General features: G+C 40.2%; 1 protein-coding gene and 1 long non-coding RNA gene across 5 annotated transcripts in view; one reads left to right on the top strand and one right to left on the bottom strand.

The window, feature by feature from the left end:
- Positions 1-11984, bottom strand: part of LOC125466178 (corticotropin-releasing factor receptor 1-like) — a 271407-nt gene that overhangs the window by 6421 nt on the left and 253002 nt on the right. The window lies entirely within an intron of this gene.
- LOC132206113 (uncharacterized) overlaps positions 1-11984 on the top strand; it is a 94518-nt gene that overhangs the window by 60749 nt on the left and 21785 nt on the right. The gene's annotated exons all lie outside the window — the stretch shown is intronic.

Below are 11984 nucleotides of genomic sequence, written 5' to 3'. Positions count from 1 at the left end.
TTTCATCTTTAAACCTTCATTGATGGTAGATTATACAATCCTGTGAAATTATTCCATGCAGCATCCCTATTTAGTTATTACCTTACTGGCACAACTGAAGCAAGCCCCAATTAGATAAATATTTAGCCCCCAAATTGATACATAAGCAAACAAGTGTTAATTCAGTGCATTTATAACTCTAAATATACTCTTCTTGTTTCTCTCTCGCATATTATTGAGAATCTGTTCCGGACCCAGGAGACAGAATGAAAAACTGATTAATATTGAAGTCTAATTTTTTTGGATCAAAGGCTTTTCTTAAAAAAAGGAAGTGAGGACTCATATTTGTTTTTTTTTAACCCATATCTTCTTGTCCCGGAGAACACGGGAGTGAGCTACATTCTTGAACCTGTGCAGTCAGTGTATCAGGAGTTCCAGGATTTTTTGATGCAATATCAGTGAAGGAACCATGTTATAGTTCCAAGTTGGAATGGTCTGCCTTGAAAAAGAACTGAAATGTGATGATCTCCATTTTTTCCAGCTCTTAATGTTTGAGATGATAGAAGTTTTAAAACTGTTGTTAAAATGTCAAATAACCCATTTCAAATTCTTACCACTGTTATTGGTATACACTGCTGTTATTGGTGAAGTGAATGATTAAAGTAGGAGATTTATTTGTCTTGGATGTTACTGAGCGTTTTGAGTGTTGTCAAAGTATCCAAGTGATTTGAGAGCACTTCTAGTCCTGGGATTGTAATTCAAAAGCCCATGCTCTGGCTGCATGTGTGCAAATTCCACCATGGGAGATGGTGAAATTTGAATTCAATAAATCTAAAACCTAATAATAACTAGGAGCAGGGAGAGGCGATTCTATCGCTCAGGCATGTTCCATCATTTGATAGAGTCATGACTAATCTCATCTCAGCCTCAACTCCAAATTTCCTATCAGGTAGAACCCATCAATGTATTCCTTATTAAAAATCCATCTATCTTTTCCCTAAATTTGCTCAATGTCCCCGAATCCTTATAGTACTCTGGTGTCATGATTCACCACCCACTTCATCTCTGTTTTAAATCTGCTACGCCTTATCCTAAACCTCTCTCACTCTAGATTTTCCCATATGAGGAAACTTCTACTTACATATTCTTTAACATTTCCTAATGATGACCGTGAGACCATTGTTAATGCCCATCTGGTTCAGTAATGTTTTTAGGGAAAGAAATCTACCTGACTTTATACGATTCCATACAAAGCAATGAAGTTGGTTTAATGAAGTCTTAAATGTCCCCTGAAATGGCTTAGTAATCTTTCAGTTATAACTGATAGGTTTGAAGTTCAGGAAAAAAGGACTGAAATCAGAAAGACAACCTGACATTGACCTCGGCACTGAAAAGGACAATGGCAAACCCTGTTGATCCTGCAAAGTCTTTCTTATTAACATCTATGTGCTAGCTCCGAAACTGGGAGAGATATCCTGTAGACTAGTCAAGTAGCAATCATATCTAAAGATATCACCATCCGACATCCAAATGTAGCAAGACCTGGACAACATCCAAGTTGATGAGTGGCAATTAACATTAGCACCACACAAATGAGACTAGCATATAGAAAAATAGCAATCTCTCCTTGATATTCAATAGCAATATGATCGCTAAATTCCCTATTATTAGCATCCCGGGCATTACTATTGTCAGAAGTTGAACTGAACAAGACATCTAAATAATGTGGCTACAAGGCATGATGCACGTCTTGCATTTCTGCAGCAAGAAAATTACCTCTTGACTCAACAAAGCCTGTGCAGAACGAGCAGGACACAAATCAGGTCTTTTGCCAGTGTGGCACAGCTGCAACAACACTAAAGAAACCCAACATCATCCAGAACAAAGCAGCATGCTTAATTGGCACCCCAACGTACTAACCGTGACATTACTCCATCAACAATGAACAGTCGCAGCAGTGCATATCATCTACCAGATGCACTGCATCAACTCAACAGTGATCCTTCAATAGTAACTTGCACACCACTTCCTTTACCACTGAAAAGGATAGCAGCAGCAGCTGGCCCAGTGGTCCTATCTCAATTTTTCTAGAGACCCAAGCAATGTTCTGCATTTCTTCAACAGACCAGTCAGTGGAGCAACCACACTGCTATAATTTGGAACAAATTTCCAACGGAAACCACTCAGTGCCTGGAATCCTAATGCTTTCCTCTCTGTCAATGATATGGGCAACTCACCAATAATCTTTGTTTTCACAGCCTATGAGGCCATCTGCCCCTCACCGTTAGCCTGGCTTTTCACCAAGCCTGCCTTGTGAAATCGATCAATCAATTCCAATAGATGCTCCAAATGTTCTTTCTATATGTGACTAAAAATCAATTTGTACACCACACAATTGGGTAATCCCAAAATTATCTTATTGGTTAGTTTTTGAAAGGTAGCTAGTGCATTTTTCATATCAAATAGCATAACTTTAAACTTGCAAAGTCCATTCAGTGTCACAAAAAACAAAATTTCCTTTGCTCTTTTGGATAAGGGTACTTGCAAGTCCTCTCTGACAAATTCAACTTAGAAATATAACTTGTTTGTCCCACCTTCCTAACACAGTGATCCAGGTGTGCAAGAAACAGATTTTGTAGCTGCATTGACTTTGAGGTAATCAACACACGCTCGCTGGTCACCATCTGGTTTTAGAACTATCACTTTGGGTTAGCTCCATTCACCGCAAATCACTTTGAAAATATTGTCTCTGAGAAGAGACACTAACCAGAAATGTTAATGTTGATTCCTCTCCACATTTCTTGCCAGACCTGCTGAGCTTTTTCAGCAATTTCTGTTTTTCTTAATTCTATAAGGATGTTGCTTAATTGGAACAACATTTCCTGTAGCTACTTCATGCATAATTAAGTTAGTGCTTCTCAGCATATTCCAACATATAACTCCATGTGATTGTAATATCTCTTACAAGTCATTTCGATTTTCCTCTAGAAAATTCATCCCAATTTATGAAAACTTTATCACCTAATTTAATTTGAGGAATATCAAATGCAAATTTATCTGGATTTGGCTTTTCACACAAGTTGTAACAAATACTACATTCTCGTTTTGCTTTTCATCTCTATCCATATACTGCTTGACCATATTCATAACACATACTCTGTGGGTTTTCCTTCTGTCTGGCATTCCTATCAAGTAATTTACCTTGCTCAATTTCCTTTCAATTTGATAAGGTCTGCTCAACCATGCTTTTAAAGAATTATCTATCACTGGTGCTTAACTAACATTTTATCCCCTCAGGCCAAAGTATTAATTTTTGATTACTTGTCTGCTTCCTGTTTCATCATAGAATGTGCTACATTCAAATATTGCCTAGCCAACTCACCTATTCTATTTAATCTTACCTTAAAATTTGACACATCATCTAAATATGTGGTCTCTGAACTCTGATTTACCAATTGTCCTTAACTAAATTCAGTGGTCCTCTCACCTCATGTCCAAAAACTAATTCAAACTGACTAAATTTAGTTGATTCATTAGTCCATCCCTAATGGCAAAAAGGCCCAATCTTCTGGGTAGTCTTGACTATAAGCTGTCAACATGGTTTAAAGTTTAACATTTGATGCCACCGTTCTAATGCTCCTTGCGATTCTGGACGGGATACAGTTGATTTAAATTGTTTTATTCCGAAGCTATCGATAACTTCCTTGAATAATTTTGATGTAAAATATGACCGCTGATCTGATTGTATCTCTGTGAGTAGTTGTATCTAGTACAAAATTTGTGTAACTTTTCTACGATCCTTTGCACTACGATATTGCATAATGGAATGGCCACTGAAAATCTAGTCGACACATCCATTATGGTCAACAAATCTGCACAGTCAATTATGGCTCTTCTAAAAGGTTCCTCAAATTCTGGAAGCGGTATGAAGGATGCTGTTTTCAGAAGTGCATGAAGTTTTCCAATTATCTTACATGACGCATCCAGCTAAGCTTAACCATATCATTTTGCAGTCCAGACCATTAAAAATCATTTTGTATTTTGGCTTCAGTTTTCCTTACTCTCAAATGACCTCTACTGGTAACTCATGGACCAGCAACAAGATCTCCTTTCTATAATTTGTCAGTAATACAACTTTAGAAGATCATAGATCATAAAATCCCTACAGTGTGGAAACAGGCCCTTCAGCCCGGCAAGTCCACACCATCCCTCAGAGCATCCTACTCAGACCCATCCCCCTATAACTCACCTAATCTACACATGCCTGAACACTACGGGCAATTTAGCATGGCCAATCCAACTAGCCTGCACATCTTTGGACAGTGGAAGGAAATGGGAACACCTGGGGAAACCAACGCAGACATGGGGAGAATGTGCAAACTCTGCACAGACAGTTTCCCAAGGGTGATATCGAACCCAGGTCCCTGGCACTGTGAGGCAGCAGTGCTAACCACTGAGCCATCGTGTTGAACCCCTGCTCATTTTTCTTTTGTTTGAATATGTAGTGGCCTCCATTTCCTCATCAAGACTTCATTTTAAGGTAGTAACATTCTGGGACACACTGAGATTTTACTTTTGTCTATGCTGTCTGATACTCGGCTTTATTTTTTCATTTTTTTATTGTAATTCAACTGAGTCTCTGAATTAAGAATACTCACTTTGCCGCCCTCCTGTTCTTTTTTTCTTATCCATTTGATCAAACATAGTTTCTGACAATTGAACTTCAACTTCCTTACCTTTATTCTTTGATTTCTCCTCCTGTTTCAACTTGTGACTTTGTGACCTTGTTACCAAACAGTCAGGAAAAATCCCATGATATACTTCCTGTAATCCCTCAGTTATTTGATTGAAAAACCAACGGAAAACCAATCACTTTCACCTGTGATCCAGCTATATCATACCCGAGGATAAACTGTATCTCTGGAACAGAGAATTTCTCTGTTACTCCTACCACCAGTTTTCACCAGAGTCTCCAACCTCACCTCAAACAATGGAACACTACTTTTCTCATCATGAATTCTGTATATTACCACCTTTTCTGACAATGCAGCTTCAACGTAAATACCTCCTCATCTCTCACCATTGAAGACTGACTTGCTCCTGTATCTCTTAAAATGTTAATTTCTTTATCTACTCCTCCTGGTACACATGAGTAAACCACAGATAAACTTAAAGAGATCTGGTACTTTCTTATTAACTGAATACTGACTCTTTTCTTTTGCAGCTCTTTAGCTTCCAATGGGATCTCCTGTACAACTTCAATAAACTCCATTGGCTTATCCTGTTTTACCATATCTGTTTTCCCAGTGTTTTTCTCGAACCACTGACACTGCAACTTCATGCACACATATTATTGCTTTATTACAGTGCACGAACCTGAGATTTTTTACTTCACCTCCCCACCTCACAAGTCATCAAGATGATCAGAGGATTAGATAGGGTGGACAGTGAGAGTCTTTTCCTTGGATGATGACGTTGGCTTGTACGAGGGGGCACAGCTACATATTGATGAGTGATAGATTTACGACAGGTGTCAGAGGCGGGTTCTTTACTCAGAGAGTGGTAAGGGCTTGGAATGCCCTGCCTGCCAATGTAGTTAACTCAGCCACATTGAGGGCATTTAAACAGTCCTTGAATAAACATATGGATGATGATGGGATAGTGTAGGGGGATGGGCTTTAGATTAGTTCACAGGTCAGCACAACATTGAGGGCTGATGGGCCTGTTCTGCGCTGTATTGTTCTATGTTCTATGTCATGCTTTTTAACCTGTAGTAAATTATCTCTACTGTCTCCAATGAGATCTCCTTTGCTTTTACTACCTGAGGATGTCTTATTTTCCTCCAATTTCTATCCCTCACAGAATTAAATTTATGTTGGAAGCCAAACTTTAGTTTGTGAACTAATTCAATCCTACAGGATTAGCAGCAGAAATTGCAGACGATGATGAGTTACGAACCCTCTGCTCCTCCATGATTTTGCACAATCTCAGGAAGTGAATTGAACTCCTCCAAAATAACCATCTCTCTAAAAGTATCTGATGTCTGTTTGATCTATTTTAATGCCCTTATCTGCCAATCAGTGTAACATTGTTTGATCCTTTTAAACTCTCGGTAGATTTGCCCAGGTTCCCTTCTTAGATTCCTAAAATATCATCTGTAGGTTTCTGACACTAGTTCATATGAATTTAACATGGCTTTTTTCATGTCATTAGGCTCCTTGGATACCTCTTCTGATAGTAATGCAAATATCTCATGAGGTCTACCTACCAATTTTGTTTGAATCAACAATGCCAACATAGTTACTGGCCATTTCATTTGTTTAGCCACTTTCTCAAATGAAAAGATAAAGGCTTCTATGTCCTTCTCAGGAAACTTTGTTAATGCTTGGACATATTTAAACAGATCCCACTAGGCTCTTTCTCACTGTCCACACCACTATTCCTGTCTTCTACCTTCACAATTTTAAGCCAGCTTTCTTCTTTCATTGTCAACTATTGAAATTCAAACCTCTTTCTGTCTCCCTTTCTTCTTTCTCTTTCTCCCTTTCCTTGGCTCGGGTCATCCTTCATTTTTATTTTCATGCTGTTAGGAACATTCTTTCCTTTTCTTTTTGTTCTACCAGGGCTATTCTTTCCAGGTCTGAGGAAGGGTCACCAGACCCGAAACATTAACTCTGTTTTTCCCCTCACAGATGCTGCCAGACCTGCTGAGCTTTTCCAGCCACTTTGTTCCTGATTTACAGCATCCACACTTCTTTCAGTTTCTATTCTTTCCTTTGCTTTCTCCTCTACTTTTAATCATAATTCAAACTGTTTCATTTCCTTTCCTCTTCCTTTTTCCCATGCCATTGCTTCAAATTCAAGCTGCTTCATTTGCAATTGAATTTTAGCCATTTCCAATGACTCTGAATGTATGTCCTGCTAAAGGGTCAGACAGACCCGAAACATTAACTTTAATTTTTCTTCACAGATGCAACTGGATCTGCTGAGCTATTCCAACAACTACTGTTTTTGCTCCGAATTTACAGCATTTCAGTTTAGATTCCAAATGTATTCCTGATAATCACAAGTGTTGAGCTTTGCTAAGTTTTTCCCGTTTCCTCACGGACACAGGTAACTCCAGCTTTAGCTTGCTTGCCAGCTCCGAACATTTTGCCTTGCTCACGTTTGAAGTGGCTTAATACAAACCCCAGAAAACTCTTAGTGACTGGAAGAGCCATTATCTCACAAGGTACACACCTGTTTAAACCAACCAAATACAACATCCGAAGTGTCCACCAACTGACTGTCTTTGAATCCAAAAATCCTCAAAATTGGAATTAGACATGTTGATCCCAACAAGAACCCCCAGATTGTTATGGACCAGGCCAAACCCCTTCAAAATACATCAAGGAAATAGCATACACCCTAACTTTTATTTACAGGTAAGTGTAAGGTGATGGTTTCCAGATGTGATTCGGTTGGTCATACTACCAGGCTTTAAGCAAAACACACTTTATTATTACACTACATTTAAAATACAAACAAAAGATCAAATAATTGCACTAACTTTAACTGCATTGGAAAACTTAACAGAATAATAGATTATTTCACTACTAAATAACAGCTGTTCCAAAGTAGTAACATCCCATAAACACATCCTTGGCAAAGGCAAATTCAATAAAATAGATTGTCCCACATGTGACTTTTTTTCTAGTCCAGGAGAAATGAACACCAGGAGAAATTCAATGAGAGAGAGAATTCCAGCTTTTTGCTGTGGCCGACAGATATATACAGCTTCAACAGCCAACTTCAAAACCTCCACAACTGAAACCTAAGCTAAAACCCAGACTCTGTGGGAGCCTGACTCCACCCATTAGTGCTGCCTCTATTATTGTAACTTAAAAACACACTCTCACAAGCTGCTTATTTCATTGGCTTCAAAGTGACAGCTCACCATCTCTGGCTCAAAATCTCTCTTCAAAAAACCTGGATAAAATACACCTCTTAAAGGCATAGTATTGTCACAACAGGTTTGCTCAGTGACAATTGATAGAATTTAGGTGCAGAACAAGATGAAGTAGATGATGTCCTTAATAACTACTGCATCAGTCTTCCACAAGAATGATGGTAAGATTAGAGAGGGGCATGTTGATATTCTAGGGTATGTCAATATTACGGAGGAGGCGCTCGATAGCTTGAAAAACATTATAGCAGACGGATCTCTCGGCCAGATGGGATCTATCTATAATGAAGGAGTCATACGAGGAGATTGCTGTGCCTTTACAGAGATCTTTGTATCTGCTTTAACCACAAAATGAGCCCCTGTAAGACAGATCAATATTTAATATTGTTCCTTCGTTTAAGTAGAGCAACTGGGATAATCTAGAAAATTACAGGTTGGTGAGTTTTACATCAGTGACAGGGAAATTATTTGGAGAAGATTCTTAGGGGCAGGATTTACTCACATTTGGAAAAAATAGATTTATAGGGATAATCAGCATGGCTTTACAATTGTCTCAGAAACTTGGAGTTTTTTGAGGAAGTGATGAAGATGATTTATGAGGGCAGTGGATGTTGAGAACATGGAATTTACTATAACATTTGACAAGGTCCCTCATGGTAGCCTGGTCCAGAAGATTAAGTCTCATGTGAAATCTATGGTGTGTTGATAAGTTTGACACAAATTTGGTCTGGTCATAAAAGACAAGGTTAGTTGTTCAGAGGTGTTTTTCTGGCTGCAGGATGTTGTTTGCAATTTCTGTAAATGGCTTGGTTGAAAATGTGGATGGTCTGATTCAGATGACATAAAAATTGGTGGAGTTGTAGATATTGAGGTCAAAGGATGCAGCAGGATATAGGTTAGTGGGAAAGTTATGTGGAGAAATGGCAGATGGAGTTTAATCTGAATAAGTGTGCAATGCATTTTGGGAGGTCAAATGTAAGGTAAGGAAATGACAGGACCCTTAGGAGAACTGATATAGAAAGGGATCTTGGTGTACAAGTCCACAGCTCCCTGAAAGTGGCAATAAAAGTGGGTAATCATAGAATATTTACAGTGGGGAAGCAGGCCATTTAGCCCATTGAGTCCACCTTTCTGAATAGCATCTCTCCTAGACTCACCACCCAAGCTTATCCCTGTAACCTTGCATTTTCCATGGTTAATCCATCTAGCCTCTACATCCCTGGGCACTATAGACAATTTAGCCTGGGGTATCCACCTAATCTGGACATCTTTGGACTGTGGGATGAAGGGAGCACCTAATGCAGACACAGGTAGAATGTGGTTAAACTCCACACAGTTGCTTGAGGGTGGAATCAAACTTAGAACCCTGGCGCTGTCAGGCTGCAGTGCCAACTACCATAAGGTGGTAAAGAAAATGTCTGGCATGGTTGCCTTTACTGGACATGGCACTGATTATGAAAACTGGCAAGCAATTTTGCAAGTGTATAAAACTTTAGCTCGGTCACGTTTGGAGTACTGTGTGCAGTTCTGGTCACCATGCTATAGGAAGGATGTGGAGGCCTTGGAGAGGATGCAAAAGAGGTTTACCAGAATATTGCCCCTGGTTTGGAGTGTGTTAGTTGTAAGGAGAGATTGAGAAAACTTGAATTATTTTTGTTAGAGCATTGGAGGCTGAGGGGTGAATTGATAGAAATATGTAAAATTTTGAGCGGCATAGTTGGGGTGGATAGTCAGGGTCTTTTTCCCTAAGTGAAAATGTCACATACTAGGAAGCACATGTTTAAGGTGCTTTAAGGTGAGAGGGGGTGAGTTTAAAGGAAATGTGTGAGGAAAGTTATTTTACAGAGCTGGTAGATGCCTCGGACCTGGTGCCCAGGGAACATGGAAGAAACAGATATGATGGCAACATTTAAGAGGCATGTAAAATGTCACATGAACAGGCGTGGAATAGAGAGATGGAAATAGTTTAGAGAGGCATCATAATCACACAGAGAGTTGGTCAAAGGTCCTGTTCCTGAGCTACACTGTTCTGTGTTCCTTGTTCTAAGCTCTGTAGTCCTGCCTCAACTAGTTGGGAACGATGCTGGACAATTAAACAACTCACTGGAGGACGAGGCTCCACAAATCCTCAATGATGGTGGAATCCAGCACCTAAATGCAGAAGATAAGGCTGGAGCATTGAAAACAACCTTCAGTCAGCAGTGCTGATTGGATTCATAGACATTGTCATAGAATCCCTACAGTGTGGAAACAGGTCCTTTGGCCCTACAAGCCCACACTGATCCTTGGAACACCCCATCCAGACCCATCCACCTATAACCCACCTAAGCTACACATCCCTGAATACTACGAGCAATTTAGCATGGCCAATCTACCTAACCTGCCCATCCTTGCTCTGTGGTAGGAAACTAGAGTACCAGGATGAAACCCACGCAGACATGGGGAGAATGTGCAAACTCCACACAGACAGTCACCCAAGGGTGGAACTGAACCCTGGTCCCTGGTGCTGTGAGGTAGCAGTACTAACCACTAAGTCACCATGCTGCCCTTCATGGCCTCCTTGTCAGGTCCCCAACATCACAGATGGCAATACAATTCACTCCATGTGATAACATGAAAATTAGGTTGTTGACTCGCTCGCTGAGCTGGCTTGTTTTTGATCAGACATTTGTCACCATGCTAGGTGACATCATCAGTGGAGACTCTGATGAAGAGATGTTATTCTACTCTGCTTGGAATTTATACTGTCTGGTCTGTTATGGTGAGTGGTGTCATCTCTGGTTTTGATCAGTATGGGCTTGTATATGGGGTCTAATTCTGTATGTTTGTTGATTGAAGTATTGATGACGAACCATGCCTCTAGGAATTCCTGTGCGTGTCCATGTTTGGCTTGGGCTACTATGGTTACTTTGTCCCAGTTAAACAGATGTCCTTCATTGTCTGAATGTACCAATATTAAGGAGAGATCCTTGAAAGTTGCCACCCAGGTTGACAGGGCTGTTAAGAAGGCATACAGTGTTTTAGGTTTTATTAATAGGGGGATCGAGTTCCGGAACCAAGAGGTTCTGCTGCAGCTGTATAAAACTCTGGTGCGGCCGCACTTGGAGTATTGCGTACAGTTCTGGTCACCGCATTATAAGAAGGATGTGGAAGCTTTGGAAAGGGTGCAGAGGAGATTTACTAGGATGTTGCCTGGTATGGAGGGAAGGTCTTACGAGGAAAGGCTGAGGGACTTGAGGCTGTTTTCATTAGAGAGAAGAAGGTTGAGAGGTGACTTAATTGAAACATATAAAATAATCAGAGGGTTAGATAGGGTGGATAGGGAGAGCCTTTTTCCTAGGATGGTGACGGTAAGCACGAGGGGGCATAGCTTTAAAATGAGGGGTGAAAGATATAGGACAGATGTCAGAGGTAGTTTCTTTACTCAGAGAGTAGTAAGGGAATGGAACACTTTGCCTGCAATGGTAGTAGATTTGCCAACTTTAGGTACGTTTAAGTCGTCATTGGATAAGCATATGGAGGTACACGGAATAATGTAGGTTAGGTGGGCTTGAGATCGGTATGACAGGTTGGCACAACATCGAGGGCCGAAGGGCCTGTACTGTGCTGTAATGTTCTATGTTCTATTTTTTATGTTCTAGAGTTCATTGTGCTGTTCTGCTGCTAGCTGATGTTCCTGTATTCTTATGGCTAGTTTTCTTCCTGTCTCTCCGATGTAATGTTTGTGGTAGTTATTGCAGGGTATTTTGTAAACTATATTGGTTCTTGACGTTGTGGGAATGGGATCTTTAATCCTTGAGAGTGTTGGTTGTAGAGTTGCTGTGGGCTTCTGTGCTACCCTGATTCCTAGTGGTCGTAGGAGTCTCGTCAGTTCTGATATGTTCTTGATGTCGGGCAGTGTGGCCAGTGTGTTAGGGCGTACTGTATCCTCCTGCTGTTGCCAATTTAGTAAGCACCTGAGGTTGAAGCTGCGGGGAAATCTATTCATAGCAAAGATTTTGTATATGTGCTCTTCCTCTTTCCTGCATAGTTCTGGTGTGTTACGAGGATCTTGTATAAG

The sequence above is a fragment of the Stegostoma tigrinum genome, chromosome 31, assembly GCF_030684315.1.
Source record: "Stegostoma tigrinum isolate sSteTig4 chromosome 31, sSteTig4.hap1, whole genome shotgun sequence".
In the NCBI taxonomy this organism is placed as follows: Eukaryota; Metazoa; Chordata; class Chondrichthyes; order Orectolobiformes; family Stegostomatidae; genus Stegostoma; species Stegostoma tigrinum.
This window is presented reverse-complemented; position numbering and strand designations above follow the sequence as displayed.